This window comes from Paroedura picta, chromosome 10 (assembly GCF_049243985.1).
Source record: "Paroedura picta isolate Pp20150507F chromosome 10, Ppicta_v3.0, whole genome shotgun sequence".
Lineage (NCBI taxonomy): Eukaryota > Metazoa > Chordata > Lepidosauria > Squamata > Gekkonidae > Paroedura > Paroedura picta.
This window is the reverse complement of record NC_135378.1, coordinates 44445236-44465427: the sequence shown is the minus strand read 5'-3', so window position 1 is coordinate 44465427 and position 20192 is coordinate 44445236. Positions and strand designations below refer to the sequence as shown.

Sequence of the window (20192 nt, the reverse complement as noted above, 5' to 3'; positions counted from 1 at the left end):
TCATCAGATAAATACTTGAGGCACTAGTCTGCTGTATGCTAGGTATTGGAAACAAAATAACCCCCCTAAGATTCAGGAGTGGTTGTTGAAAATAAAAAAAAGATTTATATTCTAGTGACATTAACCGCTTATCAAAATAATAAAGATGTTCACAGGGTTGATTTTTTTGTAGTCAAGTATGATAAAAAGAATTCAGTAATTGATTAATTTTTGATGGTGGGAGTGTCTCACATATGATGGCAGAATGTGGAGAGAGATAATTCTGCAATGTATTTTACATGTTCAATTTTACTGTGTATATACCCTTTTTCTTTTTCTTAAGTGTATTATTGAATTAAATTCAATAAATTTTCCTATTTTAATTAGATAAATACTCAAGAGTCCAAAAAAATGCCCCACAAAATCTGACAGAAAATGTATTGCTAACTGATGTCAATATAGTTGTCATTGAATAGTTTCAGGAAAAATATGGAATAATGATGACCCAAGGGGGTGGGAAATGAGGATTAAATAGCTACTATTCTTAAACACCAGACTTCAAAAAAGAGAACTGGACTTTGTATTCTATACTATAAATAGCCAGGGCAATATTTCTTCTCTATCACAAGGCAGGATTTGCCCAGTGGGGTACCAGGAGATAAAAGTGTTATTTGAACACTTTTTATTTATTTGAATGTTTATATCCCACCTTTCCTCAAGGTTCCAGGTATCCTTCAATAATAGTTTAAAACATTTTTCAGTTAAAACCAAAAATTAACAAACTCCAAATCTCTTCCCCTCCCCTGCAAAAGGTAATCATCATTCAACCCCCACACTGCTTAAAAAGCTCTGGCAAAAAGACAGCTCTTGCATTCGCTTAGGGCTAATCCTGCGTTGAGCAGAGGGTTGGACTAGATGGCCTGTATGGCCCCTTCCAACTCTATGATTCTATGATTCTATGATTGTCTCCTGGAGATCTCAAAGACTGTTTACGCACTGGAGGTTTCATTATTTGAAGAGTTCATTGAAACATCCTGTTTGTTTTAATAGATATCACTAAGACCGTTTACGCTCTGGAGGTTTCATGCCAGGCTGCAGGCTGGAGTTTTAGTTGTAGCAGGTTGCCTCACCACTTCCTACTCCCACATGGGGGAGCATTTGGCCTGGTGCACCTCATCCGCCCCCCATTTGTGCTCCTGCACGGGAGCTGGGGCAGTGAAGTTTCCAGTGTGTAAATTGTCAAAGAAAGGAGACTCACCTCTCCTCTTCAAGGAGCTCATGCACAGAGCTGAAGCCACTATGGAAAATTTCTGTACTCTAGCCAATGCAAGATAGGTAATCTAACTGGTAGAATTGCCGCAGATGGGTGCCCGACAACTGTAGTTGGTGTACACAAACATATGGAAGGAGACAGTCCCAGGTCCTGAATGGTTTCAAAGATCAAAACCAGCGCCTTGAATTGGAAACAGACTGACAGCCAAGGTAGCTGTTTTAAAATAGGCAATGCATGTTCACAGTGGCTAGACCCTAACTATATTTGGGCTGCCACATTCTGGACCAATTGAAGTAGCTTTTAGGTTGTCTTTGAGGGCCCCCCATGTAAAGCACATTGCTGTAATCCAACCATGAGGTTACAGGATCATGGTTCAATGTGGCCAATTCAGCCAAGTTTAATAACAATGGGCACAATTGAAGAAGTGACCCCTTTACTAAAGAGCTGTTGCCTATGTGATATCTGTACCTGTAATACTGGTGATATTATATGATGTTATATTAAGACTATAATTGCAACCACTGAAGAAGCACTAGAAAGTGGGATTGAATACCGGGGACCCCGTTCTGGTTGCAAGATTATTCAGGATTGCATTTAATAAATTTAAAGAAGACACAACTTTTTGCCTTTTGGTTTCATTTGCTTTAAGTTTAATAACAAAGCAAATGGAAAACCAGGGAGGTTAGAACAGAAGTAGCTATAGCATAGAACTTGGCTCTACATAGAGCTTGGTGACTGGAGGCATGTAAATATGCTTGCTGATCAGTAAGTTTCTGGTATAAGGTAGCTATCTAACAACCGTGTTGTTTGTCAGCCTTTTAACCACAGACCAATCCTAGCATAATTGCTGTCTCCATTGAGTTTGATCACATGATATGGCCAAAGTGAGCCAGAGTTTTGTGATTTTGCCTTCCAGTGATGTAACAGACTTTATGCACTCTTGTATTTCCTTGTTTGCAACTCTTGCTATCTATGGAATTTGCAGAAGCCTACTCCAGTATGAGACTTAAAACGAATCAACTCTCCTCCTGACTGATTTCTTCATCATCCAATTTTTAGAGCCATGAGTGGATATTGGAAATATGATTGACCTAATTTATACCCTTGCTTTTCCATGCTTGGTTCAAGTTTTGTCAGTGCTGAGGAACTCAGAGCAATTCAATGTTTACTATGTATATTATGTATATTTTAAAAATGTAAAATATACCTAATGTTTTATATATCTCCATGGAATGAATCCCATCTGATCCTCATGAATCAGGTGTGATGCACCTTCTTAGCCTTTCAGTCACTATTGTTGGAAAAAAATTATAGTTCACATTTAAAAGAGAAATTGGTCTGTAGGCTAGCGGTGATAGTGGATGATGGCCTTCGTTCTAAAGATAATATTCACTTCTTGCAAAATCTGTGCTAAATTCTAAGTCTCTTGGATTTTGTTCATGACTTTATATAAAGGAGTATTTAATATTTCTTCAAAGGGTTTATAATAACCTGCAGTCAACCATATGGGCAGGGGCTTTGTCTTGTTTGAGAATTCTTATGGCATAATTTTTTTCTTGTGTCATCATTGTTTGACATTTATTCAAAAACTTTTTCACTGGTGTTCCTTTCATATAATTTTGTAAATCTTCATGTTCCATAGAGTCTGCTTTATATAAATGTCATTTACCTCTATCTATATCTCTTTGTCAGAATAGACAATCCATTGACCTTTTTGGATTCCCAGAATCCTGCATGGTTTGTTCACATTTTCAAAATACCTTTGCTCTAAAACCTTAATTTTTTTTCATATCTTTCACTTCTATTTAGACCAAGAGCCCCTCAGGCTTGTCAAAGGAAGTGGCATTCCCCTGAGAATGGGTGTAAAGTGCCCCTAGCCCACAGCCACAGTGAAGATGCAAAACACTGTGAATGTAAGTACTGGGAAGCCTGATGTGGGAAGAGGTATAGAACTTAAAGGGGAAGATTCACATAGACAAAAGAATTATCATTTTAGTTGAGTCATCTGAATCAATGAAAGTAGCAGAATGACACAGAGACAGAAGTCCTTTGGTAAAGGTTTTTGATATCACATCCATTCAATGCCTAGTGAATTTAAGATATTTTATTCCTTGTAATGTAATAAATTGTGAGTAAAATAATCCTGTCAGCAAAGGTAGGACATAAAAGAATCCTGGGGGTCTAACAGAAGAAAATTTCTGAAAGTCCTAAGAATCAGGGCTATTGGAGTCATCACTCAGTTTCTTCCATCTGCTTTCACAAATGCTAACTGAATTTATGTTGTTTCCATGTCCCAGTCCATATCTGTGGCAATCACACTGATCCCAGACCACTGTAGATAGAGGACTACATTTGCAGCTAACAGTTACCTTATTACCAAATCAATTGCCATTTTACCCCATGTCATGAACACACACTCTCATCACGTGCTCCCTAGCTGTTACAAGTCTTTTCATTCAAATAGTCACTGCTATTCATTCACTCTTGGTTTTGTCAATCTTACTCTAATACCTTTAAAACTTAATTTCTTTGGGAAATTTTGGTAGGGTTCTTTTAGTCCTGTAGTGTTTGTCAGCTCCAATCTTTGTTATTGTATCTCACCAGATTCAGGTTATAGATTACTGTCACCAATATGCTTTTTTCTCTTTTTTATTCTAAATACTTCCTGTCAATACTGATTATAGGTGTCTTACAGCCCTCTTGTTCTCCTGTCTCATCCTTTCTAAATGCTGACTCACTTCCCATTTGGTTGCTCTAAATGTACAACTGAAGTAGCCTGAATCATATTGTTTTGGAAGGTCTCTTCAGCTGTTCTGTTTTTTTTTCTCACTAAGTGCATTACTTCTGCTTTGTTTAGATTGATAAAGATCTGCTCTGCCCTTGATCCTTCCATTTCCAATATCAGATTTTATTAGATGGCACGTGTTGTAATTACACATTGACATCATTGAGTTAATTTTTTCTCTCCTAATCTTGTGCAGAGTTATCCTCCTTTGTGTAAGAAATAGATTTTTTTTTTATCCAAAGAAGATTGGAGTATTTTTTTGGACAAAATATTTTGTTAAAAGAAGCCTGATTGACACAGGACTTTCACTGACATAATTTCTGAAAATAACAAGGAATCCTTGCCCAGAGTCTTACAGACTAAAGTTTAAGAAAATAAATGCAAACAATATTTTATAGTCTTAGTTGGCGATGGGCACAAACTGGCCCACAAACATGATGAATTTTTGCCAGTTCACAAGTCATATTCATGGCATGTCAGCTGGCACAAACTTTCCATGAAAGTGCAACCAACCAGAAAAGTCTAGATCTCAATTTTGCTCCTAAGAGACCTTGTGCTCAGTTTGAACTTTTTGGTTGCAATCATTATTACAAAGCTGAAAAAGTTTTACAATGAAACTAGATATTACCTGGGAGTCTAGTCTTGTTCAGATGATATTAAAGACTCTGAAGACAAGAACTTCTCTTCATACTTAATGTTAACCTCTAGAAGGAACACAGGAATTATTCTGTTAACTGTGAGATTTATTGAATCAGATGGTTTCCCCCTCCCCCCACTTGTATGTGGATCTGCCCACCATAATATAACCCCCCCAACACACACAAAACACAGTAATATGAGATAGATCTAGCTCAGGAAATATATTAATGGGAATCTTTAAGCTTTCCAACTATGTTAATTACTTAATTCCATTTATTACAGTATGTTGTGTTTGGATCTGCATTTGGATAGTTGCAGTTGGAATGCAACTAGAATTTGATTTGTTGATAAACTTTTATGTCTCAGACTCATTATTAGTTGCATATTTTGAGAGTTGTGTTTCTAAATATTTTTTTTTTGCATGCTTGCTGTGGCTTTTCATTAGCTATAATTTAGCTGTACTTTATCATTTCATTATTCCAGCAAATTTATATTCAGCTCTTGCAAATTACATTTGTCACATGATTAATGCACTAATGTATGGCCTGATTTTTAAATATATATTGTCAGACATCTCTTTCTGTCTTGTATAAAGTACACTTCAATCAAAATACAGAATACAAAATAATTCAAAATACAAAATAATCCAACAATTTATCATACACATTCCTCCCCCCCTCTCCATTTAAGCTATTATAACTTTGGCCTTTTAACTTCTTACATATCTTAAATGTTTTAAATCACACCTCAAAATTTAGAACTGATCATTTTCTGAAAAATAATTATCCACCTGACCTGCATAGCTTATATATAGGATAAAAAACCATATTTGTGTCCCATATTTTAATTTTTATGTCTTAGCAGCCCTATGTATATTATTATGAGCTCTAGTGTGATTTCATTATGCTATTCAACACTAATGCATTATAACACGCAGAATTTTTTGTCAAGATAGCCTCTTATGCTAGTACAGGAAGACAGTGCTAAAAATTTGCATTAGGATAAGAATATGAGTCTACCAAAAGTAAAAAAAAAAAAAAGACAAGACAAGACAAGACAAGACAAGACAAGACAAGACAAGACAAGACAAGACAAGTAGTATGTGGCTTTTATTGCTACCAGTTTTGAAATAAACATTCCCGTTTGGGGATTTTTTTCCTTAGTAGGTTCTGGCCACCAGAACTCTTCCTTATCAGAAAACTCCCACTGTGAAAGCAAATGCTAATTATAAATTTATATCCCATGATAACAGAATGCCTAAATCCATCTCTTCCTGGTGTCCCACTTGTTGTATCCAGTCAGTGGTACCATAGATATATAAAGATGGGAACAAACTATGTTGTTTCATTTATTTTTTATTTTATAATAAATTTAAATACCGCCTTTTTTAGACATGCCATCTCAGGGTGGTAAACAATAGTTTAAGTCACATTATAATAAAAATAGTAAATTTCAATTTATGGTAAAACCAGTTCAATAGATTTTAAAATAACAACAAAACTGCTGTCAGCACCAACAATTACTACTGAAGTTAACTGAGATGTTAACTATGACGTTAACTAAGAGGAGGCATTTATCTCATGCCTTCCACCTTCCATGAAACTCAAATGGACTTACACAGCATTTCCAGGCAATCTCCGATGTGACCTCAACTTGCTTATTGTTAGATAAGATGGGTATATTAAAATGTTCTCCATGTTGGCAGAATTTAAATTTGTGAGAGAGTGAAGAACCAAGCTGCTCACAAGAATGAAATAGTTTTATTTAGAAAAGAAACAAACTCTGAATAGAAAGAGGAGGAAAAGATTAGCATTCCTCCTTCAAGGATTGCTGCCTTGTCGTGGCGAAGGGGCTTGCGTAGCAGGGCCACCCAAGATGAACAGGTCATAGCAGAGAGCTCTGACAAAAGGTGATCCACTGGAGAAGGAAATGATACTCCAGTATCTTTGCCGTGAAAACTCTATGGACAGTACCAAAAGGCAAAAGGCCTAGAGGATCATTGCCCATGGGGTCACGATGGGTCAGACATGACTTCGCAACTAACATCAACAACAACAAATTAGCATTCAGTCTGTTGTGGAGGCAAGCAGGGAGGGAGTATGCTGAAAAGGAGCAAGAAGTCGCCTATTGAGCCAATCAGGGCACTGGAGGAAATTATTTGAAAATCATCAAGAAATTCCTATTCTAACTATGCAACTTTGCCCCCTGCAGGACACTCTTCATATTCTGTTCAATCATGCACATTGCAGATCTTGCATATTCCACATTCCTAGTATAACCTGAATGAGACAACACTTGAATATGTCACTTAGATAGGTTAAAAATATTTTGTCCATTGTGGAGCCTAACATGAAAATCAATAGCTACTTATCAGAAAAGTAGACACTAAGGTTTTTGAGAATTTAATAATAGCCAAGCTATTGTATTTGCCTATATAAAATAAATACAGAAAATATGCTAATTAAATGCAATCAGTGAGAAAACTTCATTACTGCTTATACCACTACAGCTGCTGCCACAGCAGCTGCAGTGCAGCCATATAACAGATAGTGGTTTGGAAAGAGACATTCTTCCACCGTGAAGCTAAACAATCCCTAATACTCACCTCTTTATGAAGGAATGCATAAAAGTTGCTGCAGTCTTAACAGTTTTCTTTACTTTGACAACATCACAATCCAGAATATGCATCTATGCTCCTTCTAATTTACTAAATATTTTCAGACACAGAATGTAGTAGTATTCTTTTTCTTGATGCATTGTTATCCAGATGTTACTTTGCAAAATTAACCCAATTGTTTTGAAGCCACATTTTTCCAAGAGAGAAGCAGTTTCTAAAACAATTTATATTTGAACCATGAAACATGCACAACAGATGCAAACAGTCTTTAATAAAATATAAATTGGTATTTAAATCACAAGCTCTACCTTTCTTTTTACTGGAATTACCATTTATATCTGGATATAAAACAGATGGCAGGAGTCTTGGGTTAATAGGTTCTATTCATTATAAAAAGGTTGTACAGGGTTTAAAAAGTATGTGTTCAAAATATGAGATCCCCTACCACCACCCATTGTTCAGACATTCTATGAAGCTTTTGTTGAGTTAGAAATGTGCTTTATTCTTTGACCACACAAAATTTTTATTCTAAATTGAAAATGTTAAAATAAAAAATACCTGATAGGGAGTCTGTGGACACTGTAACAATCCTGAGAAGAAGGATATATAATTAAGGGCAAAAAGCCTTTGGCCATCTAGAGGCTTTTTACTTTATTTATTATAGGACTTATTTACAGCATAGCTGGCTTGAAACACTTTTCAACTTTCCAAAAACAATTTACACATTTGTAAAATACATTAAATAAAATTCAATTCAAAATTTTAAACTTGAAATACAATAGTAATTAAAATCAGTTAAAACCATCAAACCATCTATTAGCAAAAAAATAGTGTTTTGCCAGTTCTATTATTGTAGCACAGTTCTTGATTTCTTGGTTTGGGGGATGTATAGGCATATGGAGGGAGCCCTGGACATAATAATGAAGTTTGTTGATATTCACTGGCCCCAACCAAATGCTCGGCAGAAGAGTTCTATTTTGGAGTCCTATGGTATTAACTCTAATAGGGCCCTTAATTCTTTTGGGATCTCGTTCTACCAGGTTGGGCCCTGGCCCAGTTGAAGCCAAACGTACCTCTCTTGGGCCAGGGAACGCTAGCCTGTTGGTGTTGGCAAAGCACAATGCTCTTCAGGGAGCATGGTCAGTTAAGTGGGCCCAGACCACATATGGCCTTAAAAATTAGTACCAATACCCTGAAACAGGTCCAGAATTCAACTCCAAGATGTTATCATGAGTAATTGAGCTGCTGCATTTTGGACCAGTTGCAATATCAGTTCCAGATCAATGTCAAGGATAGGCCTGTGTAGAGCAAGTTACAGAAGTCTAACCTGCAGGTGACTGTTGCATGGATCACTATGGTGAGGTGTTCTGGGGCCAGATAGGATGCTAACAGCTTTGCATTGCAAAAGTGGAAGAATGCCAGTTGAGCTACCTTTGTGACCTGTGCCTCCATTGAAAGGGAGGCATCAAAGACTATACCCAGATTCCTAGTGGATTGTGTGGTGGATATCTGCATATCTTCAAGATGGAGGTCCTGTGGTTTGGCAAGAAAGCATCAGGCAAGGAAGGTCAAGTTTCCTTGCCTGATGCTTTCTTGCCTAACCACAGAACTTCCATCCTGAAGGGGTTGATTTTCAAGCAACACTACTTGAGCTGTCAGTGCTTCCAACCCCCCAAACCAGCTGGGCAAAAGAGTACATACAGATGTTAAATAAGGAGGGAAAGAGAACCATATCCTGCTGAACTCCACAAGGGATTTGGAAGCACTTGCCATTCTCTCCTATGAATATTTTGGTTCACCAATTTGATCTAAATGGCTTCTCTGTCAATGGGGACAAATAACAACAGATGACACCAGCAATTATCACCAGCAATTACCCTGAGGGCCATTCTGCACCAGGATCTATATGGCAAATTGGTTGTGGGATGAAAAAAACGCCATTTTAAATAGTGGAATTCATTGTTATGCATACCTGGCTTTGTAGTGGAATCCAGTTGTGTTTCTATCGTTTCCCACAGGTTTCCAGTTTCGGCAAAAATTGCTAGCCAGGAAGCGATATTGCCAAGCTTGTCCCGCCCCTGGCCGTCAAGCAGCCAATGGGCGGCTGTTATCATGATCCCAAAAAGCCCCTTTCCCTTTAAGGAAGGTTTAAAAAAAACACAAACACACGTTGCAACGAATCTGCGTTGATTCATTGCAACGGAGAGATCCATCTAGGTAGCAGGTGGTGTTTGAGCTGCCGTTTCATCGTTGCCACACTCCCCCTGAGTGAAAAAAAAATAACCCCCCCCCCCGGCACGGGCGCGATTTTCGGCTGAAAATACAGTAAAAAATAAAGGGGCTGAGTGTTGTTTCGTGCTTGGTGACTTAAAACAGCTCTGCAGCCAGGGAAGCCTCACTGGGTAAACGAAGGCTCGCCGGTGCATTGATCTCCGCTCGCTTGGAGAAAAAAAATGGCGATCGCTTCACCGGAAGATCAGAGGAGAGATCTAGGGGGCGGGACTTTGCAGAAACCGCAACAATGGTGACGCACAGAACTTTCCCGCTAGTGTTGCAGATTGGTTGCAAGAGTGTAGCGCTTTCCAGAGAGTGAATCCAGTTTTTGGGATTTCCATGAAAGCGCTACAACGAAGCGCTTTTTGTGGATCGGTTTCAGGAGTGTTGCAGATTGTGCATAACGGCAAAACTGTAGCGATTTCAATTCGTAACCATTGTGCTATTTTGGATGAGTGCGGAATGGCCCTCAGTCAAACCTATCACAAGTATCTCCAGAGCTCTTCCCCTTCCCCTATACAGTTTCTTCCTGGGTTATGTAGCTTGGTTATGCTGGCAATGGAATGTTTGAAGTTGCATTTAAGAAACCTACAATGCTAAGCTCCTAAAAACACATTTCGGGAATAATTAAGCCCTGTTGAATAAACTAGCATAAGGTTCTATGTAGACCTATTTAGAATCAGCTTCTAAGCAAAAAACATATGTCCAGTAGCACCATAAAGACTAACAACATTTATTTCAATATGAACTTTTGTGAATAAACATGAAAATAATTAGTGTTAATCTTTAAAGTTTCACTGGAGTTCTATTTTATCTTGCTGTGAGAGATTAGCAGCCCCCAGCTTTGCAATCATCTCAGATCAATAAATTGAAGCATCCTATTTTCTACAGTGACTAGCCAGAAGCGAGGTACTTTGTGTGTCATATCTGGATGTGCCCTTGCATAACTAGCTTAACCAAAGAATAAAGGAGAGAAATGTTGCTTTATATTCTGCATAAAGCAGAATTGGATTCCCTGTCATTTGTCACTCCTGTACCCATTCCATTTCCAAAAAATCACCACTTAATATCAGATGCTCTTCAAAAAGTAAGCATGATATGAACGGCTCAGTGTTATAAATGGTAATAGCTTCATCAAGTCATGACATTATATGGATTTGTATTACATGAAAATTGTACCTATTATTTGTAAGATGCATTAAGTAAAATATAAACGCCAGAAGCTAAAATAAAATCAGAGACACTCATTTTGAACGATGACATTAAGATTTTATGTCGCACTATGAAAAGCATACACATAAAATTGTAGCAGTCTGCTAGCAAATGATTGGGAAGAGGGACAGCTTTATAGCATTACTCCCTTTATGCTTCTGTTAATACAATACAAAGTACCTTTGTGTGCCTATGTGTTGTCTCTCTCTTTCTCTCAACCATGTTGCCTGGCTGATCTGGAAGGAACCAAGGTAAGCCAAAACCTGAACTTCCATACCATCTGGCATCAGGTCATGCACAATACTTTTGAAAAGGAATTCATGCATTTAAATGCAGGCTATGAGGTGCTGAATAATACAGTTATGCATAGGCATGTGTGAACCAATCTTATTAAACCATTACATTTATAGGTCTTCTCCAAGCCAATCATCCCTCTAGTATTGCACGCCATACTAATTGGAACTGGACCCAGTACAAACAAAATGGTTTCACAATTCAGCTATTGCAATGACTGTTAACGACCATAACTTATGCAATTTCACGAGCATACTTCATGAGATGAAAACACTTTATGATCCTGAGACAAAGCACCCCTGATTTCTCCCAAAAGTTCATGTATATAGTAACAAGCTCATTCCATCTTGCAGGTGCATTGGGCCTCTCTGCATACAGGGCCCTTATCATCTTCAATGCCAAAGGAATGGGATAATTGGCCCATCACGAGAATCTGTGAGACACAGAATAAGAGGGGAAGAATCAGGAGTGAGGGTTCTTCTGGTTCTAGCAAGAACACATCCTGATTGCTTGGTTATTATCACCAGAATCTGCTTAGCCAAAAACAAAACTATAAGTGTGCTGAGAACTGTGACAGGACAGATTAGCTTTGATTCTGATCAAGACCCAAATTATGGTCTGCTTATTTGGACAAGGACAACAAGATAGAGGATACTTGAACTGCAGCCTTTGGTTCCATGATGGTAAGATTGTGCCACTAACAAATCTTTTGTTAGTTAAGCTCGTTTTTTTGGTTTTCTGTGTTGTATGATTTTAGGGATGTGTTGTAACCAATAGATAAACTTAGATAAATGTTTAACTTGAGAGTTATTTCAATAAACTTTATGTTTATTTTAAAGAACCATTTTCTTGAACATACTTTATGTATATTTTAATGGACTATTTTCTTGTACATATCTGTTCTGGGAACTCATAGAGTTAGTCCTGGACTCCTTGACAGACATTCACACACTAGGATAGATTCAAATGGGTAGCCTTGTTGGTCTGAAGTAGCACAATAAAATCAGAGTCCAGTAGCACCTTTAAGACCAACAAAGATTTATTCAGGGCATGAATATTCCCTGTCATGTAAGAAGATCATAGTCTGACAAAGAGTGCTTGCACTCGAAAGCTCACACGCTGAATAAATCTTTGTTGGTCTTAAAGGTGCTTCTGGACTCTGATTTTATTCACACACTAGGCGTATATACCAAAACAAGACGAAAACCTTAAACATTTTCCAGCATTACTAATTTTTAATTAGCAATCCAAAACTTAAATCTTTACTCTTCTGAATCCCAGGGGCAAAGTCTATTACCCCAAATGGATTTTTCATAGTAATGCTAAATTGAGCATCACAAATGTGTCGTACACTAATTTAGTTCAATTTGATAGGCATTTTTGATCAGCATGTCATAAGTGTTTAAATGAGAGGGATGTGGGAACATTATGAACATAATTAGTTCTTTAGCCTTCATACTTACGCTGTATATTTTAAATTCTAAATTGTTCCTATAAAAAGGTTACTGTGGTTGTAATATATTGATTAAGCAACATTTATAAAATGCAGCTACCTTATCATATAATAATAGGGGAAAGGTGATGGGATAGAGATTTTATTTCTGTTTTATCTTATTCAGTTATTGATGCAGTAATAGGGTAAGAGATTCATTTCCCATTGAAAGTTATCTGTGAATTATGGACCACAGTGGCCATGCAAAAACTTAATTGTACATGTCTGGGGAAAAAAGCTTAGAAACAACTAGGAATACAATGCCCATTTATAGCATTATTGTATGTAAATAAACAATAAGTAGTTAAACAGGAACCCTAAAAATGTACATGTATGCTATATGTAGGGGGAAAAGAATAAAAATGAATGTGAGAAAAATGGTACACCTATAGTAAAACTAATTTTGATAGAAGTTTAAGGTTTTGAAGGTAGCATGATATAGGTTAGGAAGGTCCATTAATTTCTTAAACAGTAGCAGGTATCACAATGTTATCACAATGATATTACAATGATATACTGAGATTTCATAAAATATAATCAATGTAATCCTCAATATTCAAGACAAATAGCATGTGTGAGATGGACAACTGATTAAAAAAAACAATTTGGTCAGCCCAAGCTGGGGACACAAGATGGTGGTGAGGTCTGAACCCAACTTGTTTCCCCATTCTGAGATCTCTTCAGTGGCCAGCAGGTAAGAGCAGCCATGGCTAAAGTCATGTAGAGGGGCAGGTGGGGCTTGATCACCCCAATGAATCTGTCCTATTTTCCCTTCCAAATCTTTGTGAGCCAAAAGACAAAGATACCATGTGGAAAAAACAGTGACAATAAACATAAAAAGGTACAGGTTAGTGTATACTAGATACTTCCGCAATGTCCCATCAGAGACTAAATTAAGACAGATCTTCACTGTGAGCCCTTGTCTGAGCCAATGATCATCTTGCCCTTCTTTATCTCTGAGGATTGGGATTAGTGAGTCAGAGAGATAGCATCTCCAGCCAAAGGCAGATAAAAACCAGGCTAGCTGACTCTGAAGTCCTATTTCCTCTCTGTGTGGAATTCTAATTGGCTTATCCTGCAATGAAAGGAGTGTCCTTCTTCAAAGGACATTGTAGACAATGAAGGACATCAAACACTTCAGTCCATCTGCATGGTGCTGTCTTGTACTTATATCACTGCAGTTTAGCATTACTCAGGATGAACCCAAGTCATGTTGGTGCTTGAGGAAATCCAAGCATTTCAGTGAAGGTAATAATAACAATACTAACAACAACAACATGTCACCATATAATTCCAACAATGTTGCACTGGAATTTTTGCAAGAAGTATGGTTTATCAACAGCCAGAAATTCATGGGGACACAAACCAGACAAGGTCATAGAAAATGTTAAAACAAAGATTCTTTGTGACTTCTGATTGCAATCAGATAAACACTTGGAGTATAACACCCTAACATCACAATTGTAGAAAAAACCAGAAATAGGGTTTGGATAATTGATATTGCAAACCCAGGAAACAGTGGAATAGAAAAGAAAGACCAGAAGGAGATGACTAAAAACCAAGACCTATAAATAGGGTGCCTCTTGGAACAGTTGTGTCAGTCGTCTGTGGAGCCCTTGTAGCAGTGCCTAGATGTCTCAATAAACACCTGGACATTGGACAAATAATACTAGCTCATCTCCAGAAGACAGCATCCCCCTTCAAATATGGCTATGTAGCTGCTCTTCGCAATCAAAATCTGATGAGCCACCTTACTAATAAGGTGAGCTTGAAGATCAAAAACATTTCTCAGGCAAAACTTTTGTCTGTCTAAACCACTACCTGAGATGGCATATAAAGAGGTCACTGATACAGCATAACCACTGATAGTAAGGGCATTTCTCCCCTTTGACTCACATGGACCCTGGCCAGGCCCAAGCTTGGACCAGGCTTGCAAAGAGCAAAAGAAGGTCTGCCCTTGTTTGGGACAATACAGAATTTAGCATCACTCCTGATCCTGGGGTCCTTTCTGTATATCTCTGAAGATTTACTGGTGCTAGAGCCACTCCAGTATATTCAGGGGGAAAAATTCTGTCCATTTTGTTGAACGAGAAATCAAAGCCATGGTGGGCAAGGAAATTAACCTGAAAAACTTATTTTCCTGCAGTATACACTAGGTAAAGACAGGAGGCCTTGAAGAAAGCGGAGTCCTGCTTCTGTACATTATTAATACCAGCTTCCTGAATAAGTGACAATCCTAAAAATACATAGGCCAGTGGTTCCTTTTTGTGGCTTTGTCACAGCATGAGAGCTGCCTTAAACAATACAGTAATGTTTTTAAAACAAGAAAAACTATTTCAGCTGCCAAAGAATAAATTAGAACAGCTAGGCTATCTCAGTGTATGTTGGCTAGCTACAATAAATGTAAGAATGGAAATAGTATTATTTTAAGCAGAGTTACATCTGTGTCTATTGACTTTTCCCCCTCTAAATTCATTGGTTATTTTCTACCAGAGCTGTATGTTTTATCTTCTTGTCACTAATGTATCAGAAGAGAACTTGTCTCCGATGACATCACTGTAAAGAATGCCATTTGGCAAATATCCTTGCCTACCCAGAACACTTTTTCTCCTTTGATAGCCAGCTAAGCTGCTGTATTTAATACATTTTACATGGCAATCACCTGGACTCAGACTTGCAGTGATAAATGGCAACTCGGAGTGAATATTCCCACAATCCAACATGCATATTATCTCTTTCTAGCATTATTCTCAAAGGGCATGTCCAGGAGAATAGCTTTACGAGGCCATTATTTAGCAATGCTATCATTTCTTTGATATTCTGCTTCCCCTCTTCCCCCTAGATGTATTCAGCTTGTATAACAATCATCCATATTTATCTAAACAGTATATTGCACTGCTGTTTGGTAGATTTAATGTTCCCTTTCATCATTTTTAGTGTACAACAAAGGACATCTTAAGTAGTTAAAAAACAGCATTCACAGCTTGGCTATATATCACATGTGTGCAGGCTTTGTGCCCTACATTCAATCAAGAGTTTACTTCCATATTATAAGGAAAACAGGTAGAAACGAAATGACAGGCTTTTATCTATTGATTGTTCCGCTATGGTATGACTGCCCCCATCTACTTCGCTTCCTCAGAGACAAGATTTTACCTCCATTTTTCTTTCCTCATCTGACTGAATTGCACTAGTACTGTGTTTTCTTCTTTCCTGGAAAATTGTGGCTGCCCCATCCTGTCACAGTATAATGTTGTGGCTGTTTGTTCAGCCCAGATCCCAAGAGAAGGATTGGGAGACCCCTTTAAAGGGCAATTGAAATGTTTTTATATTCCAAATTGACAAAATATTTTATTTAAGAGGGAAAGGTCAGGTGAAATCATGGGTAAAATTTCTGAAGTAGATCAATATAAATTCTTCTGAGGTAATATCAGTACACGTACGGACTGCAATTCTTAGGTATAAGAATAAGGAGAGTTCCTTAAACTTTTCAAAGTGACTTAAGTGTTTATATTGACAGGTTTTTATTCCAGTGTTTTCCCCAAACACTTGAATACACTTTCTTTAAGTATCCTCTGATTCTTGTGGATTCCAGAAACCTAGTATATTCTTTCCAGCACTCCAAACCCCTTTTCTTGAAACACCAGTCCTTGTCTTGAGGTTTTAAATGACTATTTAGGTTTCTGCATTTCTAACCACACCAGACCAGGGATCTCTGCATTCTTCAATGCTAATTCCCTGTTTGACTGGGTAGGGAATTTTCTTCTCTCTCTAGAAGATCTAACCTCTTTCCTTGGCCCAAGTGTAAAGTGACCAGATGTTAACAATGCTAAAGCGGGACACGGCCATCGTAGCCAGTGCTGCGTTGCGGGCGGGGGGAGGCATGGGCGGCGGTGCAGCAGTGGGTGCTCCGCACCTGTGTGTGCATGCTTGCCGCCCACGCTTCCCGACTCCCACCCGTGACACAGTGTCCTGCCTGCCTGCCCCCCTTGCCTGGAAGGGTGCCACTTGCTTCACCCTCCCAGGCCCCTACGGCAGATATTCCTCACTTACAGCACCAGGCGGGAGGCTGTAGGAGGTGAAAGTGGCTCACAGTTCCCACTCGCTCAGGACTCTCACCTCTTTGTTCACCTTTGGCAGTGGGATCCTCACTGGCTGCACCGTGCATGCCTCACCTCACCTCCCCGGCTGCCCTTCCTCCTTCCCTCCTCGCACTCCAGGGTAAAGTCACCATCCCCACCAAAACTGAGGCATTGTGCAAAGGACGGCTCTGCTCCGCCTGCAGCCAACAACACTACGGCGGTGACAAATAAACAGGCCACTGACCTGGAAACTCATCCACCGCCAGAGCCACTCGGGAAGCAGATCTACCACTTGGGGGGGGAGGAAGGGGAGCTGCTGGGCAGAAGCAGCCCCAAGAAGCCAAATATCAATCGGAGGTTGTGTCCCTAGGCGGCGGACAAGCAGCAGGGGCTCTGAGGCTGCTGGGTAAGGGACGCCAGGCTCTGGCCCCGCTTTCTGGCTGAACTGCTTCAGGTTTAGCCTGGGAATGCGGCAGTCCTTTGCCATCACCCTAGGAAAATTGGGATTTTTTGGAAAACATCCCGGGATGTGGGACCACTCCTGGAAATTAGGGGAATTAGGCAAAAACCGGAACATCTGGGCACCTTACCCACCATTTAAGAGAAAATCTTTAAGAAGTTGGTGAGTTGTGATTTCTTTAATCTTGTCTACACCATTTACCATGTTCAAACTACTGCACCATTGCACTCATTTCTCATGCTAGCAAAGTTATGCTCAAAATCCTACAAGCTAGGCTCCAGCAATATGTGGACCGAGAACTTCCAGAAGTACAGGCAGGATTTCGAAGAGGCAGAGGAACTAGAGATCAAATTGCCAACATACGTTGGATCATGGAGAAAGCTAGGGAGTTCCAGAAAAACATCTACTTTTGCTTCATTGACTATGCTAAAGCCTTTGATTGTGTGGAGCACAACAAATTGTGGCAAGTTCTTAAAGAGATGGGAATAACAGAGCATCGTATTTGTCTCTTGAGAAACCTATATGCAGGTCAAGAAGCAACAGTGAGAACCGGGCATGGAATCACTGATTGGTTCAAAATTGAGAAAGGAGTTTGGCTAGGCTGTATACTGTCGCCTTGCCTATTTAACTTGTATGTGGAGCACATCATGAGAAAGCCGGGGTTAGATGAGTGCATCTAGTCAAGGCTATGGTCTTCCCAGTTGCAATGTATGGCTGTGAAAGTTGGACCATAAGGAAGGCCAAGCGTCAAAGAATTGAGGCTTTTGAACTCTGGTGCTGGAGAAGACTCTTGCGAGTCCCTTGGATTACAAGGCGAACAACCCTGTCTGTCCTAGAGGAAATCAGGCCTGACTGCTCCTTAGAAGGCCAGATCCTGAAGATGAAACTCAAATACTTTGGCCACCTCATGAGAAGGAAGGACTCCCTGGAGAAAAGCCTAATGCTGGGAGCGACTGAGGGCAAAAGAAGGGGACGACAGAGAATGAGGTGGCTGGATGGAGTCACTGAAGCAGTCGGTGCAAACTTAAATGGATTCCAGGGAATGGTAGAGAACAGGAAGGCCTGGAGAATCATTGTCCATGGGTTCGCAATGGGTCAGACACGACTTCGCACCTAACAACAACAACAACAACAACATAATTTACAAAAGCCAACGCAAGGCCACCAGTTGTTTCACATCTTTTCCAAAAATCATCCCATGCCTTTCTTAAAGATATGTTCATGACCAATTTGTTCACCTAGATCTTGGTGCCATGCATTTATGTTTGTTGCTGATTTTGAAGCAGTAATGCTAATTTATACAAAATGGAAATTAAACCTTTTCTGTAATTGGGTATCCAACAATATTTATCTCAGAAGACTTGCAGTAATGTGGATATAGTTTGTATACAGTGTTGAATGTGAAAGAATAATATAACAGGTAGTTGAAAGGCATGGTTTTCTTAGTGAACTGCAACATCATCTGCAAATGGGAAAATCTCTGCATCACCTCAAGCCTAATTATAAAACTTAGTGAGGACTACTCATTAGGATTAAATGTTACTTGAGTAACTGGAGCACAGTTAGGTGTTGATTTCTTTTGAGCTTGTCTCTGCTGTGCATGTTAAATTGGGCTCTTATTCAGGAGGCTTCAATTTCAGAAGCTGTCTGAATTCAAAAGTGTTTGAGAATCTGGGAGTCATATGCAGCCTGGGAGTAGAGGTTTGGAAGGACACAGTTTGAGGGGAGGAGGGACTTCAGCAGGGTATAATACCTGTAAAGCAGCCATTTTCTCCATGGGCAATGGTCTCTGTTGGCAACCCTACTCTTGCCATTGTGTCATAGGAAAAGGCAAGTGGGGTGCTTCAAAAGTAAACAGATTTCAGGCTCACAAACTGTAGCTATGATCCCTCTAAATACAGTTTATCACTTTGTTTCAGGGCAAAAATTCTGGAATACTGAATTTATCATTGTATTAATAAGGAGGACTACCTTGTCCTTTTGAAATGTGGGGACTTTACAATCATTCCCAGGGTATCTGTCCTTGGAGCTGATCTCTTTGGATTGTCATTGAATCTAACTATAGATCTGTCCAGGCTGTATGCAAACAGGCAAGCATATTTTTTAAATATCTGCTCTCTTTCTGAGATTTCACAAAATCATACATTGGAACTGCAGTTTCAATTTTCCAGTGCCTCCAGCCTCTTGTATAAGATACTCAGGTCATTTGACAGTTATTCACAGTTAGATGGACAGCTTTGTCTAAAGCTTCTTCTGTGTTCACCTCTGTTATTTTTAAGGTAGTCTTCTTTAAATATTTTTGTAAGAGAACAACTTGGATTTCTTCATAATCTTCTGACCTGGTAAACCTAATATTTGCCAGGAGTTTCATATATGCATCTGGATAGCCAGCTGGACTGTTGCCTTTAACAGTGTGTGAAGTTGCTAGTGTTGTATTATCTGCTCTGTGCTGCTGTCCACTTTTCATGCCTCATGCCTTGTTTGCTGTGTTGTAGAAAAAGAGCCCTTAAAGTTAGTTTGTTTTTTGCCTCAGTACGTCATGTCTGTGTTAAATTACTTGAAGCAGAGCAGACGGAAATTGAATTACGTCTGATGATTAAGCTTCAATTAAGCTGCCTCCTGCAGAATGTAACAGGAGATAGGGATTCAAGCATCCTTTCCTTAAATGCTCCATCTCTCACATGCATGTGTTGTGGGGGGCGGGTTAGATCTTGGCCTGGGATTCCCTGGAGAGGTGCCTAAGATTCCCTGAAAAGGTTTGTAGTTTGTTAGATATCAGAGTTTCATACAGTGTATGAAACAAGGAGCTATTTCAAGCAATTTTTTGAACCATTTGCTTCATCAGCACAGTACAAGCCACATTTTTTGAAGAACCAATATGGCAATATACACTAGCTGGGCCTGAGTGATTGTTTCATGTGTGTGTGTATGTGTGTGTTGGAATATATTAATCCTTTGCAAGAACAAAAATACTGTTTCTTCCATTTTAACTCTCTTTCTTCCTATGTTCTTTTAAGACATTGTGAAGTCAGTAAAAAAAAAAAATTGTCCAAGTCCACATTCATATTAAAGGGCTATGGTTACC

The 20192-nt window shown here is 39.0% G+C and overlaps 1 long non-coding RNA gene across 1 annotated transcript in view; it reads right to left on the bottom strand.

Moving 5' to 3' along the window:
- The window catches only part of LOC143818971 (uncharacterized), an 81654-nt gene that overhangs the window by 12761 nt on the left and 48701 nt on the right, over positions 1-20192 (bottom strand). The window contains exon 3 of the long non-coding RNA XR_013224705.1: positions 4666-4741. This is a non-coding gene — a long non-coding RNA (uncharacterized LOC143818971). The remainder of the gene's footprint in view (positions 1-4665; positions 4742-20192) is intronic.